Source organism: Melitaea cinxia, chromosome 20 (genome assembly GCF_905220565.1).
Source record: "Melitaea cinxia chromosome 20, ilMelCinx1.1, whole genome shotgun sequence".
Classification (NCBI taxonomy): domain Eukaryota; kingdom Metazoa; phylum Arthropoda; class Insecta; order Lepidoptera; family Nymphalidae; genus Melitaea; species Melitaea cinxia.
Window position 1 is genome coordinate 3,817,130 of NC_059413.1, and position 5,642 is coordinate 3,822,771.

A 5,642-nucleotide genomic window follows, 5' to 3' on the forward strand; every position below is an offset into this window, starting at 1 on the left:
TGTTGACAAAACTGGCCAGAAAAGTGTCTATGAATCATTAGTTGTTAATTATATAACACCAATTTATCGTACGTCAATAAATAATATATACGTATAATATAATCGTAACCTGTTGATGTCTGTATTTAATGTATATATGTGTAATAAACACGAATAATTTGGAGTATCTGTCTGTTTTCTGTATGTTTGTTCCAATGTCACGTTAAATCGGAAGAGCAAAAAGTTAACTGTTTTCCTTGATAGCTGTGATTCTTAAGTTCAAACTTAAAAACGGTTGCAAATTTTATCTTTATACACCGACCAGAAAAGGATTTGTTCCTCTATATCTATAAAAATAAATAAAATTGGAGTGTCTGTTTGTAATATTAAAATAACCGCTTTTTACTAAATGCATATGGATGTATATACCAAAATAACATTTGTTACAATTTTTGTCTATATATATATATATATATCATATCTGTATATTTTTATTTGGAAACAAAGGGGTTTTAAGAGAAACAACACATACAATTTAATGTTTTTAATGATTAGATGATTTCACAAAAATAGTCGTTTATACAAATCATTCTAACTAATCCGTTACACAGTTACACTTATAATATCTCAATTTGTCTTAAATACATACATATATATGTTGACCTGTGTTCAACTTTATTTACGAACTTTTGTTATGATAGCTTTCTTGAAAATATATATTTTATAACTTTTATTCATCCTCAAAAGTTATTTTATATAAAACATAACGCAAGTATTTACACTATAGTGTAAAAATAAATCACAAACAAGAATGAAAAATACAACGAATATAATTGATACTTGAAATAAAAAATAATTTTGTGATCTACGAGATTACTTAATATTTCTAATTGATCTCAATCTTTAATTGAAAATATTATAGTTATGACGCTTTGCGTATTAGCCATTGAAACTAACCTTTTTTTATTATGTTATGGGCTTACTCTTGACCTCAGTCTAGCTCTAGAGCACAGACGAGGTCGCAGATGGAGCGAGTTCGCCCAGAAGAAGCCTGTTCACTCGCGCTTTAAGCATGTTCGGGTTGTATGAACTCGGAAATACAGACGCCAGCAGGGAATTCCATTCCATGGCTGTGTGTCCAACCTTTAAAGCATTTACTTTAAATAAGACATTGGATAAAAATAGTTACGGAAGGAAAACCGCTACTCAGACGGTCGTACGGTTAAGCGGTTTACGTAAACCTACGGAAGTGTGGAACGAGAAAAATAATTTGATGGACAAATTAATTTTTTATTTTTTATTTTTTACCTGTCTTGTATTTTAAGCGATTTGACATTTTGTTTTTCTTTTTTTTTAAGAATATTTAAATTTACCAATTTATATAACAATGGCTATACGAGTGTGAATTTTTTTCGTAAAAGTAATAGCTTAAGACGGTGTAAATTTGATCTTTAGTAATTATGTTACTGTTATGTTTTTTTAATTATCGTTTATAAAATTAACAATAAATAAAATAATAAAAAAATTATATCAATAATATATATTTTATTACTTCTATAATATTACAAATTACATTTATATTTTTGATGTTTTTATTAAATATTATAAAGAAACTGACGATAACTGACCAACTAATGGTCTCATATAAACATTAATTTTAATCTAATTTAAATGACAATATATCAAATATAGTTTTAGTCATAATTATACCTATTCTTTGAATTTTAGATTTAAAAACGAAAATAAAACGTAATCTAATAATATAATCATTTCAATTAAAGTAATAAGTTTAAATAGTGATTACAATTATATAGAAAGTAGTTGCGGTACAAATGTAATTTTTTAATTAATCACGTCAACTATAACAATTTCGAACCGAATAATAATAAAATATACAGGAAACGTAATCAATGGCGTAATATTAAAGCAAAATGAAGTAAAATAACCTTTGAGAATATCTTACACTCTTACTAAATTATGACTTTTTAAAGTAGATTACTCATAGAAAACCATTAAAACGTTCAAACACTAAACACAATTACTGTACATTGAACTTTGGTAAATATTCATTTCACGAAGACTTGTTAGTTGATAAAAATGTTTATCACGTACAAACACTCAATGAAAAACATTTAGTATTTTATTATTTAATATTTTTTTAATCCGACTAAATAGAAACATTTAAATTTGACACTAATGTGTTTGTAACACGTTCACGATTAGCTTCGCTTATCTGGACGTAGGCCTATGACGTAAAACTGTATTTATGTAATACAAAATACTTAAGCGTATAACAATCACAAATATTTCGAATTAAACATTAAAGCACGGACAATAATAGCCTTATTTGAATATTGTGTACATAATTATAACATTTATATTCGTTTTTACATAAAGATAGTAAATAGCGGCCACTAATATTTTTTTTAATCTAAATAAGTATATTATTAAGTAAATAATTGTTTCTTTTTCTATGGTTATGGAAATATAAAGTTTTGTTCATATTATAATACTAAGAAGACAAATTTAGATATTTATTCCATGTTTTTTTTTCTCGGGAATGAGGAAGCTCTATAAGTATGATACTACAAAACACTATTTATTTTTAAATAATTGATTACGAATTAATTACATATTTTTCAGTATTTTATATAATTTTTGATGATTTTCAGATATTCGTTGCAATATACTTATTATTTTTGTTACATGTATCAAAAGAATAACAAAAAACAAGTGACAAAGACATTGTTTGATTTTATCTAAAGTTTTGATTGAAATTTCTTTAAAAAATAATAAAGAAAATTAAAATTAAAAAGTTTTGTCTCAAATTAGTAATACATTTTGAACTTTACTAAACAAATTTACAGGATTTCATTTATTAGTGTAGTTATTTAATGTTGTGAGGAATTCAATACTTTTATATCTGTTTATTGACATACAGTTATAAATTAGTTTTAATTATATTATATTATATTATATTAAGGATTAATGTAAATATAATGATGAGGATATCATCTGTCTGAAATCGAAGGCACGGGGGAAGAAGACGATATGACCAATATTTATAATATGAAGAAGTCAGTATAACGATTTTAGAAATATACAAATATTTTAATTATTTCCAACGACACAATATAATGACGAATATAATATAATGTGCGCATTTCGACATTGTTACTGTTCTGAGAATGTAAAAATAAAAAACATTGATTTCATAATTGTAATTGAATGAAATCATTCGAGTGAATGACAGTCATTCGAGTGAATGACAGTCATTGAGTTAAATGACAATCGTCAATCACGATTATAGAATAATTTAGTTAATATATAATATAGAATTTTTTTTTTCTTTTAACTTAAGGTTAGTTGATAGTTATTTTCTTGTAAATTTAATTACGAGAAGTAACAGATATACAATAATTTGTATATACTGTAATCATTGAGATTATATAATTTATTCAAGTCAATTTTAAATTAATTTACTAATCGACTGTATATCAGAATAACTGAGAGACATATTTATATATTTATTTCTCAGATTCTCTTAGTAATAGGTAATGATAGGTTTTGTTACCATATTACAAACATAAAAAAAAAAATTGAAACTCAATGTAACATTACGTTTTTACTGTCTCAATCCAAGTTTAATAATAATAAAAAATTAATCGTTATTTCATTTCCTTCTCGATTTGACAGCTTTCCCGCCAACCTGATCAGGTAATCTCTAAGACATCGTTCCCATTATGGTATCGCCATTTTAGCACTTCACACCATTAATCACCATCCATTCTCTGTACCACTACCACCTCCATTCTCCTACCACTTTAACTCAGCGATTCATTAATGTATGTTAGTCGCCCGAGTTAAAATATCAATTACCCACATCCCTTAGCATAGCTCGCCATCACACTCGGTGATCCTGAACTGTCTTAAGAATGGTGAAAGTGACAGGTTACTTTATGCTGTTCTCTATAATCTATCGCTGATTTTGGCCACTTATTGGATGTATTTTTTTTTTAATTTTTTACAATATATTCAGTTTGCTGTAAGTCGCATAAACGCAGGAAGCGATAATAAATTTTAAATATCTAAAAATCAAAGTATAAACAACTATGATAATACACATACACAATATACTTAACGTGAGGTATGAGTTTTCGTGTTTAAATAGTTTTCCTTAATAATTATAAAATATATGACATTCAATAATATTATCACGTATAAAATATATGAATATAGGTATATATGTCCATTAAATAATATATCTTAAGATAGATATATCTCAAAACATCATAATCAATATTCTGATCACAGTTTCTAGTTAACGATATAATTTGAATTAATTTTATTAATATTTAAAATAGAAAAAAAAATATTTACTATAATTATGTGAAATTTTGATAAGAATTACATAATATATTAATATTTGTTTTGCATATAGATTTTAATAATCGTAATTCATTATAAACTAACAGGTACAAATCTTGAAAAACCTATATATACTATAGAGTACAATAATGAGGGAATTACCGCAAAAAAAAACTTTTTTTTTTGTCAAATTCTTAAAACATTAATTAAGATTCGATTTAATTTATCTTTTTTTTAAATTTTTTTTTTTTATTATATAAAAAAACAAAATTTTAAGTTTCAAAACCTTCATACTCACAAGCACTATGATTTGTGTACAACACGGGCTACCGTTAGGTCGTCAGTGCTTTCGCGCTTGCCATACTGCCGAAATATCGGGAATTAAAACTAACCAAAGACAAACGTGTTTCTTTTACGTATAAATCATAAGACAATTATTCTCATAAAACGTAAACACAACGACTTTTTCACATCGTCGAATGGCTATCAATTATAAAAAAAAAAAAAAAAAAAAAAAATGGCTATATTTTACTGGATATTTTAAAATGTTTACTCAGAAGGAAAGAGATTGTGGTCTATCAATAACCACATTTGTACCTTAATAGACGTCAGATGGTAACTTTCAATAAAATTTTAATCTTATATTGATTTCATACATACTATTAATTATCGATCCTGTTACATTTTTTATTTATCTTTTTGCCTTTAATAGTAAGATGTAGTATAGTATAGTAGTATTCTTCTTTTTATTTTTTCTTTAATAGAACTATTGTATAACAGAAAAGTAATAAACAGTGAATAAATTTTTCACCTTACGCCCACGTGAAGGTAGCGAAACGGCCAAGCCATTTAATTTGACTAAGGTGTAGGGTTTGTGAAGTTAGGGCTTGTAGAGTTAGGGCGTGTAGAGTTAGAAGCTTGGCTCTACATGAGATCTGATAACTTTTTGACAGATCGAGCCATATGATCTCGTCCTGGCAACATTTTACATGAAAATGTTTTTGGTGGGATTTCGATTTAATAAGTTAAAAATATAAGTTTTCAATTGTAAAAAAAATAACTTCTGAATGTATTGCATGTATCGCTTGGCCCTACACAGAAAAGAACTTTTATCATGTAGTATAGAGGATAAATATGTAATGGAATTTTTTAGTTATTTTGTTAGTAATTTTGCCTGTATCAGTAATGTGTACTATACTTTATAACGCTACTTTACCTTTAACACTACACAGAGTATGTATATTAGAAATACACGCTGTCACAACGAACATGTGGAATTGTGTAAGAGGTACATG

At 26.2% G+C, this 5,642-nt stretch overlaps 1 long non-coding RNA gene across 1 annotated transcript; it reads right to left on the reverse strand.

The window, feature by feature from the left end:
- Positions 1-508: 508 nt before the first annotated feature.
- On the reverse strand, positions 509-1,512 carry LOC123663367. Its single transcript, XR_006744642.1, has 2 exons — positions 1,123-1,512; positions 509-936 (listed from the first exon to the last, which is right to left on the reverse strand). It is a non-coding gene; the product is annotated as an uncharacterized LOC123663367 (long non-coding RNA).
- Positions 1,513-5,642: the final 4,130 nt, after the last annotated feature.